Below are 13775 nucleotides of genomic sequence, written 5' to 3' on the forward strand. Positions count from 1 at the left end.
CAAACTTTGTAAGAAGGGACTGTGGTTCTCACCTCCAGTTTATCTAGTAGGAGTTTAGGTAAACTTTCTGTAACTTATTTTCAGTAATTAAATGTACATAGAAGTAAAACTTCAAATGAGCTATAGCTTGAGAGCATGAATTGATTTTATTATAACATTTAATTCTATTTCACTATATTGTATTTTATTTAAAATTTGACAAAATCTAATTGATTAGTGTTTTAGGGTTTTATTAACTTACAAGATGCTACTGTGATCAAAAGAAATATCTTGTCCGTGTCATGAATGGGATCAGAGCTCTGGAAAACACAGGCAGTAGTCATCACGATGTTGCTTCAGTGGTGTTCACATCTTACATACTGTAATGTACTTTACATAACACTGTAATGTGGGTAGATTTTAGCAACCACTGAGCTTTGGGTGGAGCTTATGATATTTATTTGCTCAATTTAAAAAAGTGATGAAGAACTCAATAACAAAAAGAGAACCCTATTTTTTAAATGAGCAAAAGATCTGAATAGACATTTCTCCAGAGAAGATACACAAATGGTCAATAAGCATGTGAAAAAATGTCCAATACCATTAGACATCAGGGAAACGAAAATCAAAACCATAAGTAGATACCACTTTATACCTCCTAGGATAGCTATACTAATTTCTTTTTAAAAAAACAAAATAGGGACTTCCATGGCGGCCCAGTGATTGGGTTTCTGCACTTCCACTGCAGGGGGGACAGGTTCGATCCCTGGTCGGTAAACTAAGATCCCACATTCTGTGTAGTGTGGCCAAAAAGAAAATAAAAAGAAGAAAAGAATGACTCTAAACGGGAATTCCCTGGCGGTCCAGTCCAGTGGTTAGGACTCCACTCCACAGCCAACAATAAATAAAAAATGAATGTTGGTAAGAATGTGTAGATTTAGAACACTTGTACATTGCTGGTGGCAATGTAAAATGAAGAAGCTGCTTTGGAAAACACTGTGGCAGTTCCTAAAAAGATTAAACATAGAGTTACCATATGACCCAGTAATCCCACTCCTAGGTGTATACCCAAGAAATGAAAATATTTATCTATACAAAAACTTGTACACAAATGTTCATAGTAGAATTATTCATGATAGCCAAAAAGTGGAAACAGTTCAAATGTCCATCCACTGATAAATGAATAAATAAAATGTACATCCAAGCAATGGAATATTATTCAGTAATAAAAATGTATGAAGTACTGACACGTGCTACAACATAGGTGAACTTAAACATTTTGCTAAGTGAAAGAAGCCAGACACAAAAGGCCACATATTAGATGATTCCATTTATATGAAATGTCCAGAAAAGCCAAATCTATAGAGACAGAAAGTAGATTAGTGGTTCCCTAGGGCTAAGGAAGTTGGGGATAAATGAAGAGTGGACTGCTAATGGGTACAGAGTTTCTTTCTGAGGTAATGAAAATGTTCTAGAAGTTATTGTAGTGATGGTTACACAACTTTGAGAGTATCCAGAAAAGAAAAATGTTTAATGGGTGAATTATATGGTGTGAATTATATCTAAGTAGAGCTGTTATGTTATTTTTTTAATGATGAAAGGACGTCACATGAATAATAATTTTAACAAAGGCTACAATGTCAGAAGTGATATTTTGACATGTAATCCAAATCTGTGGATATTCATCTAAACTCGCAGGCAACAATCCTTGAGAAAGAACCAGAAATGATGAACCAGGACTCTTGCTGTGTGGACCATGGGCCCTTTCTATTCAGCACACCAACCTACTTCCCTGGATCCTGTGTTCCTTCATTTGCATTTTTTCACCAGGCAGGTGTCCTTCTTTCTAATCACCCCCTAGAAAGGAGAGGAAGAAGTTTATTACCAAGGAACCGAATGTCCGAAGAAAAACTTAAATCCAGTTTAGATTCTGGTCCTGATTTTTTAATTTTCATGAAATCATTTGAGATCTTATGGGCATAAAATTCCCCTGTCCTTAACTCTAAGGAGCACTCTAAAGATTCTATTCTAAAAACAAACATGGTTATGAAGGGGGAAAGGGGGGGTGGATGAACTGGGATTGACATACACACACTACTATATATAAAATAGATAACTAATAAGAACCTACTCTATAGCACAGGGAACTCTACTCAATACTCTGTAATGACCTACATGGGAAAAGAATCTAAAAAAAAGTGGATATATGTATAACTGATTCACTTTACAATACAGCAGAAACTAACAACATTTTAAAGCAACTCTACTCCAATAAAAATGTTTAAAAAATAGTTTAGCTGGAAAAAAAAAGATTCGATTCTGAGAAAAGGAAAAGGCAACAAATGTCATGATGCCCCAACCACAAAGAAGTCGCAGGTCTTATTCAGCAGGACTGTGGGGGTCATAAAGAAATCTTCAGAGAGATAGAGGGGAAACATTCTGGAAATCCTAACTGTGGGAATCAATAAGCGCTGGAGATGATCACCTCCTAGAAAACTGAGTAAAATGCTTCATGGTAAAGACACTGTGAGCTGCCTACAGGAACCCACTCTCTTGCTTGGCAATGACCTCGGATAAAACATAATCTGGCTTCCCAAGGACACATTTTTTCCCCCAGCTGTGAAATGGGCCTGAAATACTGAATTGTTTCAGATAACTCATCAAAGAAGTCTGAGACTATTAGGAGAGGTGGGGATATTGATCATGCCAATGTTGGACCTAAAAGGGAAATTCCTACCTGAAGTTATAGGTCCCAAGAAACTGATAACATCAGTTGCTTAGAAGAGAACTGCATGGTGGCACATAGGTAGGGGAGGGGAGTGTGAATGAGATGGGTAGTGACTTTATGCTGTATACCCTTTTGTACTTTTTGAATTTTGAACACTGTTCCTGAAACAGTGTCTGGCATGTAGTAGGTGCTCAATAGCACCTAATAGCACAGTCAAACAAATGTGATTTTTTGCCGTAGAGCAGAGATTGGCACAACGTTGTAAATCAACTCTACTTCAATTAAAAAAAAAAACAACGCTGGGCTTCCCTGGCGGCGCAGGGGTTGAGAGTCCGCCTGCCGAGGCAGGGGACACGGGTTCGTGCCCCGGTCCAGGAGGATCCCACATGCCGCGGAGCGGCTGGGCCCGGGAGCCATGGCCGCTGGGCCTGGGCGTCCGGAGCCTGTGCTCCGCAACGGGAGAGGCCACAACAGTGAGAGGCCCACACACTGCAAAAAATAAAAATACAAAAATCTAAAAAAATAGAGCATTGCTCTAGTAAATATTGCTTGAAATAAATGTGTGTCATCTGGATTTGGAAATCTTTTATTACAGGGAGGTTTTTCAATTAGAAATGTACTTGAGGTCTATTATACTGTAGAGGATACAAAGATTAACAAGAAAAGGTCCCTGCCCTCGAGGAGCTTTGTTGTAGTATTATGGGTGAATGAATGTGATAAAAACAAACTCTAGACTATCTGATTGCTGCTGTTGTTGTAGTGAATTAGCTAAAACGAACACACCGCATGAAGGTTCAAGAGCTGGAAAGTTCAATGAAGCTCATACTCAAGATTCTGCAGTTATTATAGTTCTTAGGGTAGCAATGAACCAGATATCACATGGATGACATTCTAATCTTCTTCCCTCTTCTTTGCTTAGCATCTGGGCTTTTTGTATACTGTTTTTATATATGCATAGATATGAAGGGTAGTATTACCCACTGGTTAAAATCATGGACCTTTCTCTGACATTTCCTAACTCTATGACCTTGGCAAAGCATTTACTTTTTCTCGGCCTATGTTTTTTATTTTAGCGTAAAAAAAGAAAAAGCTAATAATCACACCTATATCATACAGTTGTGAGGATTAAATGTACCACTGCTTTTAAAATTTTTAGCACTGCACCTGACCCGGTAAGTTCTCAACTTCCTTCTATTTGAAAGGAGTAGAATAAATTTTGCCTGGTGGCAAGGAATAAGCTATAAAGAAATTAGTTTAGCCCGTCTTTCCTTCTCCCAAGTTGAAAGGCAAACAATTTTTGGTTGTTTGACTTTTTAACCTCCTAAATTATACAAAATACTATTTGCATGGCTTATGTTGAAGGAAAACAAAATTGATAAAAGGAGTGTGGCTGTACATTTCCTAAATATTTGCTAGTTTAGGGGAAGATGGTTCTGATTTGTTTCTCCTTCTAAGTTCATGATCTTGATTATTAGTCCCTCCAGCCACTCAGCCACTGAAGCTAAAAAGAGAAGAGCCGTGTTTGAGATGGGGAAGAGGGAAGTAGAGAGAAGGGAGGTTGAATAGTTGAAGTGGGAGTAGTGGAAAAGAGGAAAAGAGAAGATGACCGCCCAGGTTGATTTGGGGGACTGCACTTAATAGCATATAGTCCCCAAGACTGGAGAGGCCTAATGGTTCCTGAAGAGCAGAAGCTGTGTCTCAGTCACCCGTATCCTCCACCAACACCCAGCACTGTCCCTGGCATCAAGACGGCATCATCAAATGTGGGTCACTGAGTGTCACCCCAGCACTTCTAGGAGAAAGAGCAGGATTATATAGGCTGAAAGCCCAACCCTGAGTACAAAAGGGGCTTGCTGGGTTTCTAGGGAGAACGAGCCATTCTGTTTTTCTGAATGAGAAGGTGAACATCTGGATGGAGCAGAATATTTAAGAAGTCTCAGAGGGAATGAGGACAAGGAATATGGACAAGAGCAGCAGCCACAGGGGCAGTTGCTGTGGTGACAGCAGCTCCTAAACCGGGTGGCTCATGGCGCTGAGCCACAGTGTGTGAGGCCTTCCTCTTTCGTGATCACCAGGAGCGATGACTGTGGAAGCAGAGCAGGAGGATGTTACACATGGAGTTCCAGCCTTCGAGTTGATGGAAAACTAGCCACACAATGACTGTAGGCTCATTACTTTCCACCTTACTAACTCTCTAAGGCTGGAAACCCAAGAAACTTTTGCTCCCTTTTTGTAATCCAGCAGATAGGTAAAAACTCCATGTTATAAATGAGGAAACAGGCCCAGAGAAGTTAAACAACTTGTCCAAAGGCACAGAGCGAATAAATAGCAAAGCAAGGATTTAATCTTGGACATGATTCTTGAACAAGATCTTTCTGTGGTGCCATAAACCCATGCTATTGGTTAAGCAATTGTAAGAGGTGCAAGTACTATTTTTAAACAAGAAGGCCATACCTATCACTTTATTCCCTGCGTATGCACCCATTTCTGGGTATTCTGGGACATTAAAGTGAAAAACAGGAAGTCTCCATGAAAGAAAAAAAAAGGAGAACCATGCCGTGTAGCATGCAGGATCTTAGTTCTACTACCAGGGATCGAACCCGTGCACTCTGCAGTGGAAGCATGGGGTCTTAGCCCCTGGACTGCCAGGGAAGTCTCTTTATTAATCTAAATGTATAAGCAAGCATATATTGTCTATTATGATCAGGTACATAAGTACATACATATATAGATACAGTGTATACAAAATTATTAATCAGCACCATGCTCAAAATAAATTAGATTTCTACCACATTTTACTTTTAAAATTATAATAATTGCACTAGGTTATTTATTTATTTATTTTTTATACAGCAGGTTTCATTAGTCATCAATTTTATACACATCAGTGTATACATGTCAATCCCAATCGCCCAATTCAGCACACCACCATCCCCACCCCCTGGCCACCTTCCCCCCTTGGTGTCCAGATGTTTGTTCTCTACATCTGTGTCTCAATTTCTGCCCTGCAAACCAGTTCATCTGCACCATTTTTCTAGGTTCCATATTTATGCATTCATATACAATATTTGTTTTTCTCTTTCTGACTTACTTCACTCTGTATGACAGTCTCTAGATCCATCAACGGCTCCACAAACGACCCAGTTTCGTTCCTTTTTATGGCTGAGTAATATTCCCTTGTACATATGTACCACAACTTCTTTATCCATTCGTTTGTCAATAGGCATTTGGGTTGCTTCCATGACCTGGCTATTGTAAATAGTGCTGCAATGAACACTGGGGTGCGTGTGTCTTTTTGAATTATGGTTTTCTCTGGGTATATGCCCAGTAGTGGGATTGCTGGATCATATGGTAATTCTATTTTTAGTTTTTTAAGGAACTTCTATACTGTTCTCCATAGTGGCTGTATCAATTTACATTCCCACCAACAGTGCAAGAGGGTTCCCTTTTCTCCACACCCTCTCCAGCATTTGTTGTTTGTAGATTTTCTGATGATGCCCATTCTAACTGGTGCGAGGTGATACCTCATTGTAGTTTTGATTTGCATTTCTCTAATAATTAGTGATGTTGAGCAGCTTTTCATGTGCTTCTTGGCCATCTGTATGTCTTCTTTGGAGAAATGTCTATTTAGGTCAGAGGATTTTTGCATCATATTCATCAGTGATATTGGTCTGTAATTTTCTTTTTTTGGAGTATCTTTCTGGTTTGGTATTAGGGTGATGGTGGCCTTATAGAATAAGTTTGGGAATGTTCCTTCCTCTGCAATTTTTTGGAAGAGTTTGAGAAGGATGGGTGTTAGCTCTTCTCTAAATGTTTGATAGAATTCACTTGTGACGCCATCTGGTCCTGGACTTTTGTTTGTTGGAAGATTTTTAATCACAGTTTCAATTTCATTACTTGTGGTTTGTCTGTTCATATTTTCTATTTCTTCCTGGTTCAGTCTTGGAAGGATTTTTCTAGAGCCTTTAGGTGTAAGGTTAGATTGTTTATTTGAGATTTTACTTGTTTCTTGAGGTAGCCTTGTATACCTATAAACTTCCTTCTTAGAATGGCTTTTGCTGCATCCCATAGGTTTTGGATCGTTGTGTTTTCATTGTCATTTGTCTCTAGGTATTTTTTGATTACTTCAGTGATATCTTCGTTATTTAGTAATGTATTGTTTAGCCTCCCTGTGTTTGTGTTTTTTACGTTTTTTCCCCTGTAATTCATTTCTAATCTCATAGCATTGTGGTCTGAAAAGATGCTTGATATGATTTCAATTTTCTTAAATTTACTGAGGCTTGATTTGTGACCCAAGATGTGACCTATCCTGGAGAATGTTCCATGCGCACCTGAGAAGAAAGTGCAATCTGCTGTTTTTAGATGGAATGTCCTATAAATATCAATTAAATCTATCTGGTCTATTGTGTCATTTAAAGCTTCTGTTTCCTTATTTATTTTCATTTTGGATGATCCGTCCATTGGTGTAAGTGAGGTGTTAAGGTCCCCCACTATTATTGTGTTACTGTCAATTTCCTCTTTTATAGCTGTTAGCAGTTGCCTTATATATTGAGGTACTCCTATGTGGGGTGCATATATAATTATAATTGTTATATCTTCTTCTTGTATTGATACCTTGATCATTATGTAAGTATCCTTCCTTGTCTCCCGTAACATTCTTTATTTTAAAGTATTTTATCTGATATGAGTATTGCTGCTCCAGCTTTCTTTTGATTTCCATTTGCATGGAATATCTTTTTCCATCCCTTTACTTTCAGTCTGTATCTTTGTCTGGTTTTGGTATCAGGGTGATGGTGGCCTCATAGAATGAGTTTGGGAGCTCACGCCAAGGAGCGCTTCCCAGAACTTCTGCTGCCAGTGTCCTTGTCCCCATGGTGAGCCACAGCCACCCCCCGCCTCTGCGGGAGACCCTCCAACACTAGCAAGTAGGTCTGGCTCAGTCTCCCCTGGGGTCACTGCTCCTACCCCTGGGTCCCAGTGCACACAGTACTTTGTGTGTGCCCTCCAAGAGTGGAGTCTCTGTTTCCCCAAGTCCTGTCGAAGTCCTGCAATCAGTTCCCACTAGCCTTCAAAGTCTGATTCTCTAGGAATTCCTCCTCCTGTTGCCGGACCCCCAGGTTGGGAAGCCTGATGTGGGGCTCAGAACCTTCACTCCAGTGGGTGGACTTCTGTGGTATAAGTGTTCTCCAGTCTGTGAGTCACCCACCCACCATTTATGGGATTTGATTTTACTGTGATTGCGCCCCTCGTACCGTCTCATTGTGGCTTCTCCTTTGTCTTTGGATGTGGGGTATCGTTTTTGGTGAGTTCCAGTGTCTTCCTGTCAGTGATTGTCCAGCAGCTAGTTGTGATTCTGTTGTTCTCGCAAGAAGGAGTGAGAGCACGTCCTTCTACTCCGCCATCTTGGTTCAGGGCCTTGCAGGCTGAAGGGTAAGGAAGGGCTGAATTTCCTAAAGCACAGGCTGGTGGAGGCTCTTTGGGCTGAGCAGGAGCTGGAGCTGGAGCTCAGCAGGAGCGGGAGCCAGATCCCGCGCTGGAGCCAAGGCAAGAATATCTGCTTCTGGTGTTGCAGCTGCCCGGGAACTTCTCCGAATTTGCACTAGGTTATTTCAAACTCCATAAATTAAAACTGTTTTGATTACATTTTAATCATCCAATATTGTATTTTAAATAAGTCAAAGACACTTTTTCGTACAAAGGATAGAAAATAAGCCCATTATTTATCTTTATAGAAACTTCAAGCAAGTATTATTAGGCTCATCAATTCATGGTCTATTCCCATTGATAAAAAGAAAAATGAGTGATTCTAAATGTGTAGCCTGATTTTGTTTTTGCTCTTCTAATTCTGAGTTATCCAACCAAGTGGTTTATAATTCAGTGAGAAAGTAACAACAGCCATTTAAAATAATATTTTTAATAAAATATCTACGAAATGGTTTTTACCGGTTTCCCTTCTTTCTCTTCGTCTTTGGGGGAAAAAGTACCAAGTGAGATCTGCCACTGATGCTTCTATTGAACCAAAGCCACTTTCTCCAGCAGATGATTTGCCATGCAAGGTACAGTAGCATGGTTTTCAATTTCCTTCAAAACAAAAGCTTTTCAGTACGGAGATTAGGTTAAACCTAACAGGATATCAGATCAAATCCTTTTTTTTTTTTTTTTTGCTGCATTGGGTCTTCGTTTCTGCACATGGGCTTTCTCTAGTTGTGGTGAGCGGGGGCTACTCTTCATTGCAGTGCACAGACTTCTCATTGCAGTGGCTTCTCTTGTTGCAGAGCACGGGCTCTAGGCATGCAGGCTTCAGTAGTTGTGGTACGCGGGCTCAGTAGTTGTGGCTCACAGGCTCTAGAGCACAGGCTAAGTAGTTGTGGCTCACAGGCTTAGTTGCTCCGTGGCATGTGAGAACTTCCTGGACCAGGGATCAAACCCGTGTCCCCTGCATTGGCAGGCAAATTCTTAACCAGGGAAGTCCCAGATCAAATTCTTACATGCTCAGGACTTTTCAAGTACACAATGGGGAAGTATCTTTGAAGGCATGGGTGGTGACCATAAAAACTGAGAAAGACTCGGCTGGTAAGGGGCTGGAAGAAATAGTAAGTAAACATATAACAATTTTGTTTAAAAAGGGTTAAATGGGAACAAAACAGGCACACATTTGAAAAGGAAACCTCTTGAAATCAGTCCCACTATTTATCTAACAAGTTAGAAGTTGTTAACAGGAAAGTACACTGATTCTGCTCCCACCTAGGATGTAGAAAGCTGAAAAAACCATTGTTGCCATTCTAACAAGAAAAAACTAGACAAACCACACAATCATAGCTTTTCTGAACCAATCAGAGAGCTGTCTTAGGACAGCCAAGCAATCTGAAGAAAGAGAGGACTTCCCAGTGAGAGACAGGGATAAGCAGTGGCTGACCTGGGAGGAGGAGACACCAGATACCATGCAAGCAGGTAAGAAGAATTCAGCTAAAATATTTAACAAATTGCCAAAGGTTTAATGTGAGCTAGGACGAAAGTATAGAACCCCTGGGAGCTGCAGACGCAATGGGAATTGGCACAGACTAACAGGCTCTTCACAGACTTTACCAGGTGCTCAAGAAAAACAGAAGCCCAGGCAGGAGACCAGAGAAAGCCGCCATTTGTGATGCATGCTTGGAAAAGAGAGCAGCCACCACTACAAAAAAAAGGCATGAAGCTCTGCCCAGACCCTTCCTCCTTACAGACCAAAGCCATAGGGAGAAGGATAGAAAAACTTGTGGCTCCCAGGGAACAGGTGAAAACCACTGTGACTGAGATCAAGGTAAAAAAACAAACCAAAACCCTCTACTTCTAGGGGAGGAGCAGGAAACTCTCTCCTGCAAAGAACCTGCCAAAATTACTGGCAGAGTTTTGCTACCCCAGGGAGGGACAGGATCACTGAGAAAGCCCAAATCCCCTGAGACCCAGGACACAGGGCCTGCTAGGACTAAAGCTGGACCTGGGCAGCAGAAAGCCCTCCCCAATCCCCCACTCCAGGACAGCAAGACCCAAGAATGAGGGAAGGGAACAGCAGCCTTCCCATGGCAGAAGGGCAAAAGTGTGCTCAGAGACCCTTCCCCAGTTCAGGCACACAGGGAAGGCTGCAAGCTGAGGATGGAGTAGGAACACTGAAAAAGCCCTCTAGCAACCTAGCTCCTACCCTAATCCAACTACTGAAAACCAAAGTTAAAGAGAAAAATTTGAAGGCAGTCAGAGAAAGAAGACATTAAACGCAGGAGAACATAGATAAGAATTACACACCAGGCTTCTTATTAGACACTGTGCAAACCAGAGGACAATGGAGCGACGTTTTTAAAGTACTGAAAGAAAATAACTGTCAACCCAGGATCCTACACCCAATGAAATATCTTTCAAAAATGAAGACATTTTTAGAAAACAAAAATGACAGAATTCATTACCAGCAGTCCTGTACTATAAGAAATATTAAAGGAAACTCTACAAGCAAGAGGAGTATATCAGAGAATCTGGTATCATACACAAAGAAATAGATCTACAAAAATAAATGAAGATCTCTGGAAATGGTTAAAATAAAAATAAATAGAAAAACATTCTTTCTTTTATTTTTAATCTCTCCAAAAGATCATTGTCTTTCAAAAAGAAATATAGTACTGGTGTATTGTGGTTTTATTGCAAATATGAAAGTAAAATGAAAACCACAAAGGAGATGAGAGAGAATAATTAGAAGTGTGCTGTTGTTAGGTTCTGAAGCTATATATGACTCAGTATATTTTTTTTTGAAGGCAGACTGTGATTAATTCAATATATATATTGTAAGCCTTTGGAAAAAAATGAAATAAAAAACATTTTTTTTATTTGGCTGCACTGGGTCTTTAGCTGCAGCATGTGGGATCTTTGGTTGCAAAATGCAGGATCTAATTCCCTGACCAGGGATTGAACCTGGGCCCCCTGCATTGGGAGCATGGAGTCTTAACTGCTGGACCAGCAGAGAAGTCCCTAAACAAAATTTTTAATGGAGATAAAATGGATTCATAAAAACATTCAATTAATTCCAAAGGAGGAAGAAAAAGAGAAAAAAAGAACAAAAGAAATGCAAATCAAAACTACAATGGGGTATCACCTCAGAGTGGTCAGAATGGCCATGATAAAAAGTCTACAAAGAATAAATGCTGGAGAGGATGTGGAGAAAAAGGAACCTTCCTACACTGTTGGTGGGAATGTAAATTGGTAGAGTCACTATGGAGAATAGTATGGAGGTTCCTTTAAAGACTAAATATAGAGCTACCATATGATCCTGCAATCCCACTCCTGGGAATATATCCAGAGAAAACCATAATTTGAAAAAATACATTCACCCCAATGTTCATTGCAGCACTATTTACAATAGCCAGAACATGGAAGCAACCTAAATGTTTATCAACAGATGAATGGATAAACAAGATGTGGTATATTTATACAGTGGAATATTACTCAGCCCTAAAAAAGAATGATATAATGCCATTTGCAGCAACATGGATGGACCTAGAGATTATCATAGTAAGTGAAGTAAGCCAGACAGAAAGACAAATATCATATGATATTGCTTATATGTGGAATCTAAAAAAAAATAAAAATAAAAATGAACTTATATACAAAACAGAAATAGACCCACAGACATAGAAAACAAACTTATGGTTACCAAAGGGGAAAGTGGGGAGGAATAAATTAGGAGTTTGGGATTAACATATACGCATTACTATTTATAAAATAGATAACGAACAAGGACCTACTGTATAACTCAGGGAACTGTGCTCAATATTTTGTAACAAGCTGTAAGGAAAATGAATCCAAAAAATATATATATGTATGTATAACTGAATCACTTTGCTGTACACTTGAAACTAACACAACGTTGTAAGTCAACTATACTTCAATTTTTAAAAAAAGAAACCTTAAAAAAAGATAAGAAATAAAAAAATTTAATTTGTACTGCTAAAAAAACAAAAAGAAGAAACAAAGAACAGAGGGGACAAATAAAAAACAAGTAGCAAGATTATATATTTAAACCCAATAATCACATTAAATATAAGTAGTCCAAATAAATGAATTAAAAGATTGTCAGACTGTATAAAGAGCAATTATTATCTATAAAAAGCTCACTCCAAATAGAAAAGATAGACAATTAAAAGAAAAAGATATATAGGCATACCTCATTTTATTACACTTCACAGATACTGCATTTTTTCCAAATTGAAAGTTTGTGGTAAACCCCACATCAAGCAAATCTATTGGCATCCTTTTTCCAACAGCATTTGCTCACTTCATGTCTCTGTCACATTTCGGTAATTCTCTCAGTATTTTAAGCTTTTTCATTATTATTGTTATATTTGTTATGGTGATCTGTGATCTTTTTTTTTGTTTGTTTAACGCGAGCCTCACTGTTGTGGCCTCTCCCGTTGCGGAGCACAGGTTCCGGATGCACAGGCTCAGCGGCCATGGCTCACGGGCCCAGCCGCTCCGCGGCATGTGGGATCCTCCCGGACCGGGGCACGAACCCGCGTCCCCTGCATTGGCAGGCAGACTCTCAACCACTGCGCCACCAGGGAAGCCCGATCAGTGATCTTTGAAGTTGCTATTGTAATTGTTTTGGAGTGCCACAAAACATGCCCATGTGAGATGGCGAAATTAATTAATAAATGTTGTGTGTGTTCTGACTGCTCCACCCACCAGCCATTCCCCCATCTCTCTCCCTCTCCTTGGGCTCCCCTGTTCCCTGAGACACAGCAATATTGAAATTGTTAGGCTGATTAATAATCCTACAATGACCTCTAAGTGTTCAAGTGAATAAAAGAGTTGCACATCTCTCACTTTAAATCAAAAGCTAGAAATGATTAAGCCTAGTGAGGAAGGCATGTCGAAAGCTAGGCCTCTTGCACCAAACGGCCAAATAGCCAAGTTGTGGATGCAAAGTAAAAGTTCTTGAAGGAAATTGAAAGTGCTACTCCAGTGAACACACAAATGATAAGAAAGAGAAACAGCCTTATTGCTGATAGGGAGAAAGTTTTAGTGATCTGGATAGAAGATCAAACCAGCCACAACAGTCACTTCGGCCAAACTTAATTCAGAGCAAGGGCCTAATTCTTTTCAATTCTATGAAGGCTGAGAGAGGTGAGGAAGCTGCAGACGAAAAGCTTGAAGCTAGCAGAGTTTGGTTCATGAGGTTTAAGGAAAGAAGCTGTCTCTACAACATAAACATGCAAGGTGAGAGAGCAAGTGCTGATGCAGAAGCTGCTGCAAGTTATCCAGAAGATGGAGCTAAGATAATGAACGAAGGTGGCAACACTAAACAGATTCAATGTAGATGAAATAGCCTTCTGCTGGAAGAAGATGCCAGCTAGGACTTTCATAACTGGAGAGGAGAAGTCAATGCCTGGCTTCAAAGCTTCAAAAGACAGGCTGATTCTCTTGTTTAGGGCTAATGCAGCTGGTGAAGACATGAAGCCAATGCTCATTTACTATTCCAAAATCCCTAGGGCTTTTAAGAATTATGCTAAATCTATCGTGCCTGTGCTCTACAAATGAAGCAAAGGCT

Source organism: Neophocaena asiaeorientalis, unplaced genomic scaffold (assembly GCF_003031525.2).
Source record: "Neophocaena asiaeorientalis asiaeorientalis breed wild unplaced genomic scaffold, Neophocaena_asiaeorientalis_V1.1 scaffold597, whole genome shotgun sequence".
Lineage (NCBI taxonomy): Eukaryota > Metazoa > Chordata > Mammalia > Artiodactyla > Phocoenidae > Neophocaena > Neophocaena asiaeorientalis.